The sequence below is a fragment of the Nasonia vitripennis genome, chromosome 3 (assembly GCF_009193385.2).
Source record: "Nasonia vitripennis strain AsymCx chromosome 3, Nvit_psr_1.1, whole genome shotgun sequence".
NCBI classification, from domain to species: Eukaryota; Metazoa; Arthropoda; class Insecta; order Hymenoptera; family Pteromalidae; genus Nasonia; species Nasonia vitripennis.
Window position 1 is genome coordinate 13762598 of NC_045759.1, and position 16815 is coordinate 13779412.

General features: G+C 44.9%; 1 non-coding gene across 1 annotated transcript; it reads right to left on the reverse strand.

Moving 5' to 3' along the window:
- Positions 1–12967: 12967 nt before the first annotated feature.
- TRNAI-AAU lies at positions 12968–13041 on the reverse strand. The gene has a single exon. It is a non-coding gene; the product is annotated as a tRNA-Ile (tRNA).
- Positions 13042–16815: the final 3774 nt, after the last annotated feature.

Consider the following 16815-nt stretch of genomic DNA (forward strand, 5'->3'; position numbering starts at 1 on the left):
GCATGTGACAAGCGAAGCGCGCTTGGAATAATTAATGTTATAACGGATGACCGAGCCGCGCGACGAGGCCGTGACCGCGAGCTTAGCGCCCTTGAACCTAAACGCGCGTGCATTGCTTTATGCCAGAAGAGTTTATATATACGTTCGTACTCGTGCGGTCCTCGAAATTTTCGCGATTGAGTTTTCGAATTTTAACTGCTATACTGGTGTGGTTTGCGGCTCTTTGCCGTGGTGATGGATTTTTTTATTTTGCAGGAGATAAGAGAAACACGTATATTAATTGTTTTTTATGAAGAAATTAGAATAGTACAATTTAGTTCATTCAAATGATTTCAAAAATCAAAGTAACCGTTACAATTTTTTCAAACACTCTAACGAAGCCACCAGTTGCACCGCGGCGTTGTTCCCCCGAAGCAATTCATCGAGCGGCCGATTGTTTAGAGACACGCGACGCCGCGCCTCGCTTGAGTATATACCCACAACCGCAACACACAACCTGTTGAGCTGGCGCATACGTGCAGTGCAATACTCCTCGATATCGAGCTCACTGCATCGGCTCTTCTTCTTCTTCCAAGACAACGAGCTACACACGCGTTCCGATTTCCGTCGGATAGTGTTCCAAGAGACAATCGCTCGTGAGTCACCCACGCGCGGTAGATTATGCACTCGAGTATACTGTTTAATTGATCGGTGCAAGCTGCGTTTTCTCGGTACACACACACACACACACACACACACACAAAGCGCTGCACTGCGCAGACAATAAAAGCCGTTTATCAGTCAGACGGTGTTAGCGAGAAACGCATTTTTTCATGAGGGTGTCTGCGGGGGGTCTTTTACCTCTTGAACATCATTCCAATGCACACCGGTACGTTTGAGTATACTCAATCACGGTTTCATCATTTTAGCTTCGACGGAGACCTTGTCACACGCGTATTATCGTAAAATATCCAGCGCCAAAATAGCGATAACAACGACGGCAGAGTCCGAGGACTCGTCATCGCGCGGCGCGCAAAAACATTTCGCATTGGAAATTCAAATCTCCCTTCGAGCCAAATAGCGGCGAGATAATGAGCACATGCGCGAGCGCGATGACTTTTTTTCGCTCGCGACGCTCGAGATAAACAATATAATATGCATGTGCACGACGGGGAAAATTGTTTTCACGGACGATAAGAGACGCGTGCTTGCTAGCCGCGGTCAATAATTCCCGGAAACACTCTGGATGTGTGTGTGTGTGTGTATGTGTGTGTACCTATGGAAGCGGGGAATTCGCTCGGTTTTCTTTCAAGCAACGTGACCGAGCTATGGAGATGTAACACTACAACTATATTTTACGAGCTAATTGTACGAAATCAGCAAATTTGTCATCTCTTGCCAAAGTATATCTCTCAGTGATCCATCAAAGCGTTTGATGCGATATTATGCGATTTGCTCGTGCTTCAAGATCAATAGACTCGACAAGGCCGCGAGTCATCAACCCGTCACTAACGTGCCGGATACCAACAAGGAAACTATAATACACACGATGGAGATAAATTATCAAACTTTTCTTTTCACTCGGTGCACGTGACGAGGAGATTAACCGGACTAGTGACCGTAGCGGGCCAGCAGCATCAGGTGCACCGCGTCTGGGATAGTCTTTCCCGATACAGCGCCATTGTTTTCCCGCAAAGCGCGCGTGTCTGCGAGGCTCACTCGTAACGGGAGACGCGTCATTGAGGCGAAATCGTCCGCGTAATTGGACTTGTCAATTACACGGCTGTGTCTCGTGTGCGTATAGTGTACACACATGCGGAGGCAACGCCGTAATCGGCTGTTCAAGATCATCGCCAGACCACGACGAGGACGTTGCGTGCGGTCGAGACCAGACGAAGGATCCGACCTCGTCGCATTCTTGCAGTGCCTATGTCGCGCTTGAATTTACGAAAAATGCCGGCTATTGAAAGATGGCTTATAGTTAGAATTTTTTTAAATATTCACCTCGATAAACATAAGCTACGAGCGCAAGGCGATAGATCATAAGCGTATGAAAGCTCGAAAGCCGGTTTGTTTTGAATGCTGTACATTCCGGGGCCCCGGAATATTTGCTTATCCACGCCGCGGCATCGCGGAAAATGAAGCTCCCCTTCGAGAAAAAGAGAGAAACGCTCTATCTTCCGGCCCGAGAGAGAGAGAGAGAGAGAGAGAGAGAGAGAGAGAAAGAGAGAGAGAGAGAGAGAGAGAGAGAGAGAGAGAGAGAGAGAGAGAAAGCGAAGGCGAGAGATGTCATCGGCCGCAAGCACGCGCTATGCGAAGTTCTCGAGGTAAAAATAGTCGTAGTCGATTGAAGCGGAGCGCGACGCGTCGTCAGGTCTGCGGTACATTGTACCCGGCTTGTACGTGTATACATCTCTTCTTCGTATGCACGCGGAGAACAAGGCGAATACTATATGGAATCATAAGCCGTAGTATCGTATAGTCGTTATAAAATAGAGCCTTTTTGGGCTGGTCTAGCCCTCTGGTCTCTGGTCAGCGAAGATAGGTGGCGCACGGGCAAATTACCATTTCTCACATCACTTCGAGCCGCGCAGAATGTATGTATAGCGGTGTACCTTCTATGTCAAAACTGTCTCAGTTGGGTCTAGTAATCAGGCCGCTCATACTATAACTGCCCGATTTAGACCGAACTATTTCCTTTGATCCTATCTTATTAGACCTTGTTGACATTACAAAAAATGACTATCGCACTTGTCCACAATGAGCACTACAGTTATCCCGACTGTCCAGCCGAGTATCGATCCTCCTCCTCGAATCATCGAAATCGCAGCTCGACGACAACGAAAAAAGTAAAATCATTCAGCTCGACAAACCCGATCAATCAAAAGAGAAGCCGCGTGTCCCCTCCCGTTTCTCGCACATCTAGAATCTCCGTTCTAAAAGAGTAGTAGTAGTAGTAGGGGCTCTCCTCTCTCCCTCCGTCCTTCTCTCTCTCTCTCTCTCTCTCTCTCTCTCTCTCTCTCTCTCTAAAGCGAGCACATCGCGTGTCAACGGCCTGCTCACTATTCAGCGCAAGTACCGCGCGCGCGGCGCACACTTTGCGGATCGCGTCTGCAGCGCGCGCGCGGGGGCGGCGGCGGTGAAGAGGAGAGTGTGTGTATGCAGCCTAGCCGAGGGGTCGTTGCCTCCGCGCCCGAGATCTTCGCCTTCTTCTCGCTCCACTTTGCCACTGCAGTTTCCTCTCGTCTGATGCAGCGAGAGCTATGAGTTGTACGATGTGATTTTCGCCTTCTATGTGGTGCATTTTTCCTTTTCGCTTATATTGCGATTGACTTATCCTTTATAGCGTTTTTCAGAGAAGTCGTATGAATTTTTCGAGTTTGAGAAGTGCGTCGATTCTGTGTATCGTGTTATACACGCATCCGTTACTTATATCTTTTCTTAAACGATCCTGCGGTGTGCACAGTCGTCGGCTCTTCGCGTAGACCGAACGACGATATACCGTAAGCGGCAGCGAACTGCTCCTAATGTCTCACTAATTGTTCGACGCTCTCGTCTCTCTCTCCCCGAGACACGACAACTGTAAATAAAGAGTATCTTCGTTATATCCCCGAAAAAAGCAGAAATTACAAACGATTCTCCGCACACTATCAGCGCCTCGAAAAATAGAGCTCATCGCGTTATCGCAATTTGCCAATCCTTTTTCGGACCGGCGACGGTCTTCGCGTCTGTACGAAAATAAAATCGCGTCGGTCAACGAAAATACGCTTACAGTCTATATATCGCAGCGCCGTCATCGGCATTGTATAACACGTAACACGCGTGCTGGATCGAAGAAAGTGGTAATTTCTGCCGGAGGCGAACGTTCCGGCGCGCTCTATGCTAATGTTCTTCGGGCTGAAAATTAACTCGCCACGGGTGGGAGGGAGGATTAGAAAAAGAAAGGTAGCGCGTCGGGGATGAGGCGTGGCGATTCGTTTTCGTTAATTGGAGTGGATTTAGCTTCTATCGAGGTGGTCATTTATACTGAGTATTTTTAGGGGATTAGAATAGTTTTGCTTCTTTTTGTGTCTGTCGAATCCAAAACCGCATGAAAAGCTCATTCCCAAAACAGCCATCCACACTTTCCTCAATTCTCACTCCGTTTAATGGCCAATCTAAATATACGCAGCCACTCGGAGAGCATTCGCGTGTCTTCCCGAAAATTCCCCAACTGCATAAACAACATAAAGCCTCGAAAAAAAGCCATCACCCTCGCGAAAACAGTCGCTGGCCAGGCTCTCTAAAAACTCGAAAGAAAAAAATCTCGCTCAATTCAAAGAACATACGCATGCATCACTCGCTTATAATTCTCCGTCTCTCTCTCTCTCTCTCTCTCTCTCTCTCTCTCTCTCTCTCTCTCTCTCTCTCTCTCTCTCTCTCTCTCTCTTCTCTAGAGCACAGCGCCAGAGCGGGCGCGCGCGCGGAGGGCAAATGTGACCTAATACGGGGGCAGTCACCTCTGGAGCGATCGCGCGAGCTCACGTTCTACTACTACTACTACTCGCAGACTGGCCGCCTAGAGAGCATAGCCTCTCTCTCTCTCTCTCTCTCTCTCGTTCACTTTTGCGAACGAGCTACTGTGCGTGCGAGCACACGAGGGGTTCTATTTGTATCTCTCGTTACTTCCGAGGTGAATTCGCGCGCGAGCGAGCGAGCGACTGTTCATTGATCCCAAAGGAGAGCTCTATAGCTGTTTGTTGGCCTCGACGACGAAATAGCTATAGGCGCCTATACGAGCTCTGTACGTAATTTGCGCGATGATAAGCGATTTATTGCGTTAGGGCTGTATATAGTGCCCGGGCCTTTTTGAGATTCGGACGCCGCACGAGCGCGAGAGATGATGAATGGCTTTTCGCTTGATGGGCTGATCTAATTTTGTAATCGAGCTAATGAGTCGAGCCGCGCGGGGAGTGTGGATTTTTTGGAGATTGGCAATTTCTTTTTCCTCATATAAGTTCGTTGAACGAGTATGTATTCCGATTCCCAAGGCTGAATGCGAAATTTCAGACGGAAATTCGATTTTTTAGACAGATCGCAAGCGCCTCGGGTCAACGACCCGCGGTCAACAACATTATAGCTGTCTATACGAAAAATACGCTCATTGATCCGTGTCTCGACTGCTCGTCGACACCTTCGTATAATGTCCGTATAATCGTTAGGAATATACACAGCGTGTCATTGAAAAGCAAAAGTTTAATATGCGGCGACTGCAAATGAATGTTAATGCAGCCCGCTCGCACGCGCGCAAATCGCGCGATGCGCAGCGATGAAATTTTTATACGTACTTATATGCACTGCACTCGTGTGCAGCGATGATTCACGAATCGAACGACGACTCGATGAAGTTTTACTTTCAAGCGTACGACGAAAGTTCGTTTTTCGAAATCGACGCCCCCGCATCAGCTGCAGGTGAGCTTCATCGTTCAGCGATCAATCGATGTAATTCGCGCTTTACGAGCTTGTATACACCTCTACGATCGGCTCAATCTGGGACATGCAAATTGTAATCGCGCGCGCGGCTAGGCCCCCGTGGGATATTACAGCAGCGGATTTTACACGCAGAGGCAAGTGAACTCTTCGGATGACTATGTATACTGTTATGATTCACGGGAACACGGCTGTTATTTTCACGGAGCGATCAAGTTTTAACCTCTTTCGTGCGAGTACCGTCGATGGATGATGAGCTCTCGTCGAAATTCAATGATTCACGAGAGCGCGGATTTATTGAATTGCGAGACTGCATAACTTTCGTAGTCCGATATAAATATAAGAGAGAGTTCACGAGTGCGTTGTACCTGCTCGTTACGAGATATCGTCCGATGTATGCGGTATGTGAGCTATGCGCTGGAAAAATCGAGAGTTCGCGCTCTCGATGCTTTATTTATGCGCTCTGCTTATAGTTGCTGCATACTTCTGTGTGTATATGGCTCGAATGAGAGAATGACAGGTCTGTGTATTGTGTTGTACGCTGACGGTTACGAGGTATATATATATTATACTTCGTTAATTGTCTCGAGCGTCCGCGACATTATTCTTACAACGTTTAAACTCTCCGAGTGTTGCCGGACAGCGAAGACAGGTGGCGCATAGGCACTTTTCTATTTTCCGCATCGCTTTTTGCGAGCATAGAGCTTATATAGCGGTACGTCACCTACGCCAAAACTGCCTTAGGCTGGGCCTGCTTGAGCTGCTCATGCTGTAAACTGCAGCTTCTATTCTACTCTAATCAACTTCTTCGTAACAAATTTGTTTCCACATTTGTCTGAAATAAGCCAAAGCTCGTTCTACACTCAGACAGAGTAAAGGTGCGGGAGATAGACCATGCAGCAGAGGAACGCACTGCGCATAGGCGAGACACAAAGGGCATCGCACGCACGCACTCGACATGCCAGTGAACCTCCACACGGCATCAGCGTCTGTGAGCTGCAAAGAGAGAAGGGACACGCGTCGACGAGGATGAGCACTACACAACAGGGCAGCTCTGCAAAACAAACGTAGAGAAAAGAGTACACGCCTGCGAAAGACGAGATCGATTATACATAGTATTAGTTTGTACAAGACGCTCCCGTAATCCGATTCTCGGCCCTAAAACAGAGCAGTACAGCACAATCCAAATGCATATCGGAAAAACAATACGCCGAGGAGTTAACGAACCCGATCGCGAGAAAAAAGCGCATGAAAAAACGATCCGTAGAATCGTCCGCTATAACATAGAAGCGCGCGCGCAGCGAGCAGAGGAGTCAACGAACTCGGCTTCACCTCGCCGTCGTCGTCGCGATAATCAACTAGGCCATCCGAAACTCCAGCAGTCACCAATATAACCCGGCTGTCCCACATCCACGTCCCCTCCCATCTCACGCACACGCAGTCCTCCTCCTCCTCCATCCTAATCATACAAAACACAGCAGCATATCGTCATATCGATGCATCCACATACACTCTCGTATGCGTGCATGTCACAGACAAAAGCGAGGCTCTCGGAGAAAAGCCAACACACAACACACGTAGAGTTACATAGTAGTAGACTCAGAGAGCCGAGGAGGAGGAGGAGGGAAAATAGGCGCAAGCGCGCGAGAGTTGAACTCTCGGCTCTGACGAGGGAGAAAGAGAGAGTTAGCTGTGCGCCGCTGCTGTTACTGGATGCAGTGTATGTGTGTGTGTGTGTGTGTGTGTGTGTGTGTGACTCGGGGCCAACGACCGCGAGCTGCACCGTATAGTTCGCGGATTCCCGAGCGGCATTCGCGCGCGGTCGTTGATACGGCCACTGCCGCTGCTGCAGTTGCGTGCAGCGAGCGGTGCTATACTTGTACGTAGACGTTTCGTATATTATACGTGTATGTGTTTGTAGTGGGGAGCGCTAGGCTGGGGTGAGGCTGATGGGGTTGTTTTTGGAATCGATGCTCAGAAGTAGGGTTTGAGATTTGGATGGAGAGAATCCATACCGATTTATTCATAGTACAATCGAAAATTTACCAAACCCTTAAAAAAACCATACAGCACACCTGCCTCACCAACACCCGCAAACTCCTGCAGTTCCCGGGCTCGATGAACTCCGCAAGCGCGAGAAAACGTATACAGAACAGCGTCGGCCGCCGCGTCACAGAGGCCAAACCGTTAGCAGCAGCAGCGAGACAAACAGCTCTCTTTCTAGGGCCTCGAACTTTGCGCGCTTAGGGGCAACGACTTTCCTTCCTTTCGCCAATCTCCCGCGCCGCTACACTGCTTTGTTTTGCGCTTTGAATTCGCCCAGCGATATGAAAGAGCCTGAGCTACGTATACGCGGTCATCGGCTTTTTTTCAGCCGCCGTATATGCTTGGGAATTCGCGGATTCTAAAAGTGTACGCGCGCCGCGTGTGTTTTGAACTTTGATACGGAAAGGTTGCGCGTGGTGTATAATAAACCGATCGATAGATTTCACAAATTATCGCGCAAGACTTTGTTTTCCGAAATGTATCAGCGGCCGTCATCGATAGACTCGGTGTACGCAAAACACGACGTCCCATTTTTATTATTTGGCTACGCGAGCATGTCCCGCCAAAAATTCTAGGTCACACCTGAGCGTCTATCAAATGTGTGTGTGTGTCTCTCTCTCTCTCTCTCTCTCTCTCTCTCTCTCTCTCTCTCTCTCTCTCTCTCTCTCTCTCCCTAGACGACGAAAAAATGGAGCAGATAAACAGACTTTTCGAACCGTCGGATTTTCCATGCCGCATCGCACAGACACTCAAGAGCTCGCGCACTATATAGCGTATACAGAGGTTCAACGAACTCGCGCCGCGCGGTCGTACGAAATTTCATAAGCCGTCACGCTCCGAGTCATTAAGGTCGTTACGTCAAGAGGCGGCGGTGGCGGCCCGACTGTCGAAAGATTCTTATATATACTGTCTTGCTTTTGTGACACAGAAATCGTCGATTTCGTATACGCACTCGAGACACGACAGACTCTATGTGTATCGCTGTACTTACGATATGTGTACACACATGTGCGTCTATAAGGACGATCGGAGATAAGCGCGCGACGTCGGGCGGCTCGTGCGCTTAATGTGATATTATACGCGGGCTTCGATGGATATCGGGTGATGTTTCTCCGGAGATGATCTTTACAGTGAGGTACGGCGGGGGGATCGGATCGGAGCTTTATGGAAATCCTAATGCGAGAGATGCGATTGGATTTCTAATGGAGCGCGGAAAGTGAAAGTCAACGGGACGAAGTCGATCTTTTTTGTCTCTGTTATGCTCGCCTCTCCGCGTTCGATCGCGAGATTTGACAGAGTGGGCGGATGTTTGGTTTGATAAAAGGCTGGAATGGTTAAACTACACACTCGCGTGACGCCATCGGCATGAATATAGTTTTAGATAACTTGCGTGTTCGCTCTTTCGTTTTTTAAAATTTAATCATACTAGTGACGTGTGTACCTCTGAATCATCCGTTTTCATCGTGTTTTAGGTTAAGATTTATTTGTTGGGAATCGTTTTTCGAATAAAAACATTTTGCAAAATTGGCATAAGTCAAGCGACGTTAATGAGCTCTGAAGTCAAGGTTCTAACTTGAAGTCCGAGTACACACAGCAAAGGGGAAGTACGCGTTTACCGTGATAAGTGCGTGTAAACACATTTTCACGTAGTTCAGATGACCGAAATCAGGCAATTAAAACGACGACCGATCCATCAAATTGAAACAAACAGCCGTTTACTCTCTCGAAGATCGAGTCAATTTGTAAAATAAAAGCCCATCAGCGTAGAGCGAATTGAAATGTCAACGCGAGCAATTAGCATACAATAAAAAAGGATTCCGAGGCGACTGGTCAACGGTCTGTCCCTCGGCGCATACATCTCGTATCTTCTCTCCTTCTCGCGGTGATTGATGGAATGAAAAAAAAACGGAGCCGACGCGAGCAACGACACCAGCCCAAAAAGATCACGACTCTTCGATTCCCCTCTCGATTATAATACATATCGTCTATTGAACCAGCTGAGACCTTGCGATCTTGACACTGAAGACTCGTTATTGATAGAGCCGGTGTGACGCACGCGCTTCGTAGAGGATCTCGTAGAGGAACCTTGACTGAAGATGGCACACCGCTTATTTGATCGCTCGCGCTCCGCGGCGGGTGCCAATTTGCGTCGTGAAAAGCTCTGGACGTGTGTGCGCGAGAGGCGGAAAATTTCCAGAGTCGAGTGCTGGGTGCTATGACTCTTTGTGGGCTCGTTGAGCTACGGAAACTGATGCGGCGTCGGCAGAGCGAGTCCAATTCGTTTGGATTATGTAATGGAGACGGAAGGGACTGGATTGATGTGGATGCGAGAGGCTGAGGTCCAGCGTGCTTGGGGACGCTCGGAAAATATGATTCAAAGAAAGTCTTAACATTTGTACAGAAATAAACGTTTAGCGATAGAAGAATCACAACTCGTGTTTCTTCTACTGAATTACACTAATCTACTACGTTTCTTCCCTAAGCGTTCAATGTCGTTTCGCTCATAAATTACCCAAGCAGCTACAATAATCTCCTATCGCTCTGGAACACGGTTATTCCCCCCGTCCCACTATATATACAATAAAAACGACGCTCTTTCACAAAAATCCGATCTCGTTACATCACTCCCCAGAAGCAATCTTACTCCATCATCTCGCCGAGTAGCATTATCGGGAAAACAATATCTCCGCCTCCCGGAAGCCAAATCAGCCTCACCGTACGTATCTATCTAACCGCGAGCACTATTATACACACATACTCAAATCAACAATCATCATCTGTTTTTTCCACGAGTCATCGCAATAATGCCTCGATTATATGTCGTCGTTCCACGTGCGAACGAACGGCTGTGCTCTTGAACCCGGCCGTTAATACGCACACACACGCTGGGTGTGTGTGTGTGTATATATATATATATATATATATATATATATATATATATATATATATATATATATATATATATATATATATATAAATCGTCCGATAGCGCGACGAAGGTTAATTCGATAGGGACTATACGCGATGATTTCCACTTCGAACGGAATACTTATATATACTAATGCGTAATCTCTTTCTCGGGCCGACCTTGCGAGCGGACAACTCGGCTCTCCTTCTTTTCCTCCGAGACTCGAGCTTCTCGCGATTCCGAGTGTCTATTATTGGAGAGCGCTTTATCGCGGGCGCGAATATAATTCTAGAAAAACTGCTCTTTTACGTATCGAGTATGTACTTTGAAGTGAACATAATGCCCAGCTGCATTCAGCAAACGTGCGCTCGCTGAAATTACAGGCCTCCGAAGTTCGCCGCAGCCATTCCCTTTAATATATTCATTAATAAAGTATATATACCTCTCGCGCCGAAAACGAGCAGCGAGTCACATGTTGCCTCTCTCTCTCTCTCTCTCTCTCTCTTTCTCTGCGAAATACTTACGTCCCAGCGTAAATTTAGCAGCTGCCCGATAATTGAAGCCCTTTTCTCCTTGGCGGCAGTGTGAGTCACGCCCGAGCGAACATTATTATTTTTTTCTTCCCCCTCGTCGCATCGAAAAACTTCGCCATCTTCCTTCCTCGCGCCAGTCCTTTTTTCCGTTCTTTTGCCATATTATTCTCGCTCTCGCGATGTCGGGGGAAGGAGGACGTTGAACCTGCTCGCAATGTGCGAAACGAGAGCTCGGTTTTTTATATACTTTGTAGTACCTTCGCCGGCCGGCTTTTCGAGTCCTCGTGTGTTCTTTCTTTTTAAGCGGGACTTGGTACACGCAAGGACTGTGCTCTCTGCTGACGGCTTCATTTTGGGGAGTATATAGCTTTGACCTTGTTATTTTTGTAGAAATGCGATGTTTTCGTTGTATAGTAGACCGATCTGACTATCTTAGAATAGAGTTCGGAGAATTAGGGCACTACTGCTGTATTAATAATTCGGTGCGGGACTATATTGTAAACGCGGGTGTATTGACCTCCCGCTACGCCGTTGAACCAATAAATAATTCACAAAATTTTCAAATGCTTTTCACGCGCTAAATCGAGTCTGGCTGGGATTAATCGACATCGCCTCGAAAACATGTTCTCCCATTCGCCGGGGCTTCTTCCTTGTATCTCCATCATCGAATACCAAATCACATAATACCCAGCGTCCTTTAACCTCTAAAACTGGCTCGTTACACCTCAACACGCAATTCATTCCGTCATCGGCAGGCTCGCGCAACAACAAAGCAACTCGGACAGAGAGCGATAAATCTTCGAAAAAGGCAAAAAGCGCTCAGCCTTCCCCATCGAAAAAAGTCCCTCACCGAGATGATATTATCAGCCGTGAGTGTTTGTACGCGAAGTCGAAATCATTGCCCTTCGTTTCATGTACTCCGATGAACCGCCGCTGGGAGCTCGGCCAAGCCAAACCGATTTTTCAGGCGTAGTGGAAAAATCTTGAATGACGATAATTCCAGACCGAGTCTAAAATCTCTTTCTCTCAATAAGTAGACTATACACCGCTTCGGCGAGAACGGCTAACTCGGAGAGTCCCCGGAGAGCTCGACTCGCTCGATGGGCGGCGGCCGTTCACCCGGTGTTCTTGAACCTTCAGGGTCAGTGCGCGCTTGCGCGCGAACGAACGAGCACAAGTGCCTCCGCGAGCGACTATATACACATATATGTATACACACGATGATGGCTTCTTCTTATCGTTCTTCTATGGAACGTTCGATCGAATTGCCGCTTTGCTCTTCGCTGTGCTTCTGTCACTCTTCTGTTTGCCGATGCGAGCTTGACTTATCGGGATTGTGGGCACTCTAAATTCTTTAGATTAGTTTTTTTTCGGTGAGCTGGATGGAAAATTGAATCGGAAGCGAGACACTGATGGAGTTGGGGGAGTCGGTATTGCAGGTTTGTTGGAGGAAATTGATATGAAGGTGTCAGTTGTATAGCTTGTCCATCATGTCTGCAGTTTTCCAAAACTGGCAATAATGCTTAATCATCTGATTGAGTTGTTTAATGTTTTTGATTAATCTTATGAAGCGGGTGAATAAGCTCTAATCGAGTAGAGAACAGTCGAGAGATTGCTTAAAATATGTAAATCTGATTTTAAAAAATGAGGATTATAGTGGAAATTGAAAGATTCAAATGATCCATGATCAATCGAATCACGGGGTCCATGATTTGAATGTCAACAACATCGTTACTTATACGCTAGATTTTTTTGAACAACGATATTTTTAAACGGTTATTTTTAAATATAAACATCATTAATAAAACGATTAAGCATGTTAAAAGAGTTTATAAACTTCGACTACTTGAATAGCTGGTGCCAGAGAGATGTTAGCATTCGAAGTAGAATATCTAAAGTCTTATGTAACACGTGCACAAACATTTTCATTCATTCTCAAGTGAATTTTGTGCAAAATTAATTTTTCTTTTTCTAAAATGGCAAGTGGCTGTACGATCTTTGCTGTGTTCAAAGGAAAAGTTTGCAAAAAAAGTGGCCCATGAGGGGATCGAACCCGCGACCTTCGCGTTATTAGCACGACGCTCTAACCAACTGAGCTAATGGGCCGATGATAGGCACGATTTAAGAGTGGTACATGTCGGTAAATATCCAATTTCATCGTCTAAGGCGAAAATAAATTTTTTTGAAAATTTAAAAAATAATAATTATGTCATATTTACAAAAATACGCACATTTCCTTGAAATTAAAGCTTAAATTGGCTTAGATTTAGCTCATATAGGTACCAAAAGAATCTTTTATTACTATAGTAGTCAAGTATAATGATTTGAAATCAATACGCTAAATAATAAAAACATATATAACGTAAATGTTAAGGAACTCAACTACCTTAAAAAAACTCAAGAATAAGGCTTCGAAGGGCACTTTTTATAGGTCTACTCTAAATACATATTTTTAGGATCCAAATGTAAAAATTCAAAAATATATTTAAATTAATTCATTATAAGTAATCTAAAATTTAATATACTAGACTTGGCGCAGTGCGCTGCGCGCACTGTAGTAGACTATAATTTCATTAACTTATTAAATGGAATATACTTGAATACTTGATTGATATTTTTAATATTTGTTTTCTATCACGGAAATATATCAAACTTTACAATATATGATTCATTTCGCGCTCATATACATTTCAAAATTGCCGCGCTTTCGTCGCCAACTTCCTTTTAAAATTTTAAGGTTATGTCTCGAGAATAGAATAGTCTCGAGAGTAGAATGTCTCTAGAATATTATAAATACACAAATTATAATTTGATATGTATTATAGTATTATATTACATTTTTAATATTAGAATCAATTTTAGAAATCAAAAACAAATCAAAAAATTCTAACGATACTTTTGACTCATGCGCACTACATGAGCCAATCATATTGACGCATTCTTGGCTTCACTTCATCCGGTCATGACATTTTTATATATATATATAATAAACATTAAAAATGGCGAATATTATGTTTGAATTACTGTAGACAATTTTAAGATGGTTAGGTTCCCTTAAATATTTTTAATATTGTTACTTACCAGATTAAGAAGATGTAGAAGACCTGCCCATCTTTTTCATTTTCTATGTCCAATCTTTCAGAAAAACTAAAAAAAGCCTGATTAACATTTGACTTCTTCATTTGATTATGGTGCTAAATCGTCACATTATTGCTGAAAACCAGGTTATAATAAAAATAGAAATCATATTAACCTATTCACACTATCACGCTACAGATTTAGTTTTTCACTGCAGACTTTTTTTTTTAAAGTTATACGTAATATTGTTTTGAGCTTCAATATTTTCTTATTACGAATCGCTGTTCAGATTTAACTCCTATCAATGATACGAATAATCAAGAAATGTGGATGACTATTATTACTTCCTGGAAAAATAGACAAATGGAGAGTAGCACTCGAGGGGAATGTTCGACGAGATTTTGGTGAGCCACCTATCGCAGGCGTCAAGGTCGACTTTGCCATTTCTTCCGGGATCAGGAGTAACGACCTTTATTTTTACATGGAGGTTAACACCATCCATTGAACTCTAAGGTCACCATTTATGATTTTTTTTTTTTTTTTGCAAATGGATTTATTTTATTTAATACATTACATAGCTATTATGAATGAATTTCAAGAATTGTCAAATATTACCAGAGCAGCTATAAAAATTTTATAAATTGACGAGCGAAGCTTCAATAAATTTTTAGCAAGACAGTCGGACAAGTATTACACAGGAATCCGAAATAAAATATCGATTACTTTATTAGATCAGATTCTTGAATAACTTATAACTGGCAAAAACACGTCGCGTGTATATCTTCAATCGAACATACAGAACAGAACGTACAGAAATAATCTCTTTGTTGGAAAAGTTCAATCCTCCTTAACAAACAATAGTTGCTACTCAACAGTTATTGGAAATTCTAATTCCATTTGGAGCATAAAAGAATGTCGAGAGCTCTGAAAATAGGTATGGTAGCGGGCTATCATATTACAGTACGGCGGCAACGGCAACGGGTACATATACACTCGGAAAGAATAACACCAAACAGAAGGATTCCCTTTGTACAATCATATAAAAAGAAACTTAGAGGTCTTTGACCGGGGCATGACGCAGGCAGGACACGTAAAATCCGAAATTTTGTCCGCGTCGATGCGAGTCAAGCGGTCATTTTATCTGTCCAAACAAGTAATACATAAGCTTCTTTTACATCAGCTGTATTTTTAAATCGTTTATTACTTTACGCAATCGTCCGTGTAAAAAGTTGCTATTAGAAATAAACAACCATCGTGAAAACTTGGCTTTCAGCGAGTTAAATGCGCAAGCTTGAGCTATTTGAACACAGCGTGAATAGCTATGAAACTTTCATATTAGCTCGAGATTGCCACACCGCTTAGCGAAAGTGGTCAAGATGCGATTGTTACTCCCATCGAGTTGGACATTTCTCTTCCACAGGCAGTACGAGATAGAAACTTGTTGAGAGCGCGGCGGCGACGGGATGACGGGCAAAATTAGTGACACAGTTTTTTAATAATACAATGCTACACGCCGCATTTCTCCGAAATTAGCTCGGATGGAAATTCGACTTTATTTACTTTTTGGCTTCTTTGTCTCGGAGCTTTCACCGAACACTTTGTGCTCGAAGTATTATCTTTTGTACACCAATACAAGGACCATGAGCATAATTTTTTATAAATTACAAGTTAGCAACCACAAAACATTTATAAACCATCTGTCACAAGAACACGTACAAAATCAAACAGCAGCTCGAAAAGCAATAAGCATCCCCATCATCAGTAAAGCCGACTACATACAATCAACGTAAAAAGCAAGCGACGCGCGTGCACACGTACGCGTATAAACATACAAAAGGTATAGTCGCGCCACTATAGAGTATATACATCTGGCGCAAGGCGCAAGGGAGAGAGAGAGAGAGAGAGAGAGAGAGAGAGAGAGAGAGAGAGAGAGAGAGAGCGGCCGATCGCAAAGTAGGACACAGTGCGCTCGTCGGTAGCACGCGTCTCCCTAACGGTACCGTGAGTAATCAAACAAGCGCCGAGAGCCGCCGCGTGCGCGCTCGCGTATAGTCTCTTTCCATGATCCGCCGGAAGTATTGTCGTCCGCGGGGCAGACGCGACTCTCTGCGCCTCGGGTCGTCGAACTCTCTCTCTCTCTCTCTCTCTCTCTCTCTCTCTCTCTCTCTCTCTCTCTCTGTTTGCGAGAGTTTGCTCGTCTATGTAGGGGGCTGTATTATGTCAACGCGCACGAGTCCGGGATTTTCTTTTCTCTTTTCTTTTTTCCGAGGAGTAATGCAGAGCTGACGCTTAAAAACACATACACGCAGACACACGAGCGATGCATGTTTTGGGCTCTTCGTTACGTAAGACTTACTTGATGTGATGTGTTTTAGCGTTGAGCGCTTAATGTTGAACTGATGAGAAACAAGGGATTTACACAGTGAAAAATTGAGCAGAGCGACGTGTTCTGGTCTACGGTTTGAACAAGACTGTACGGGGTTCCTCGAGAATCGACAGGGATGTTTTGTTTTGGCTACGCGATTACTCTGAACTGTATAGCGGGCTGAGGTCGTCGACAGTCAACGCTCGGGGATACATTACACTCAAAGACTCATGCCGACAGATCATCGCGAATCCACAATCATAGATGTATATTGTATCCCGATCTCTTTGTTAAGTGTAGCAGATCTGGCATTATAATCCGAGGTGGTTCGCTAGAATAGAATGCATGTCATGAATCGAAATAAAACCATACGCTTCTGGAAATACACGTGTGTTCAAATATTACGGTACTGTTCGATGCTTTTAAGACTATTAGTT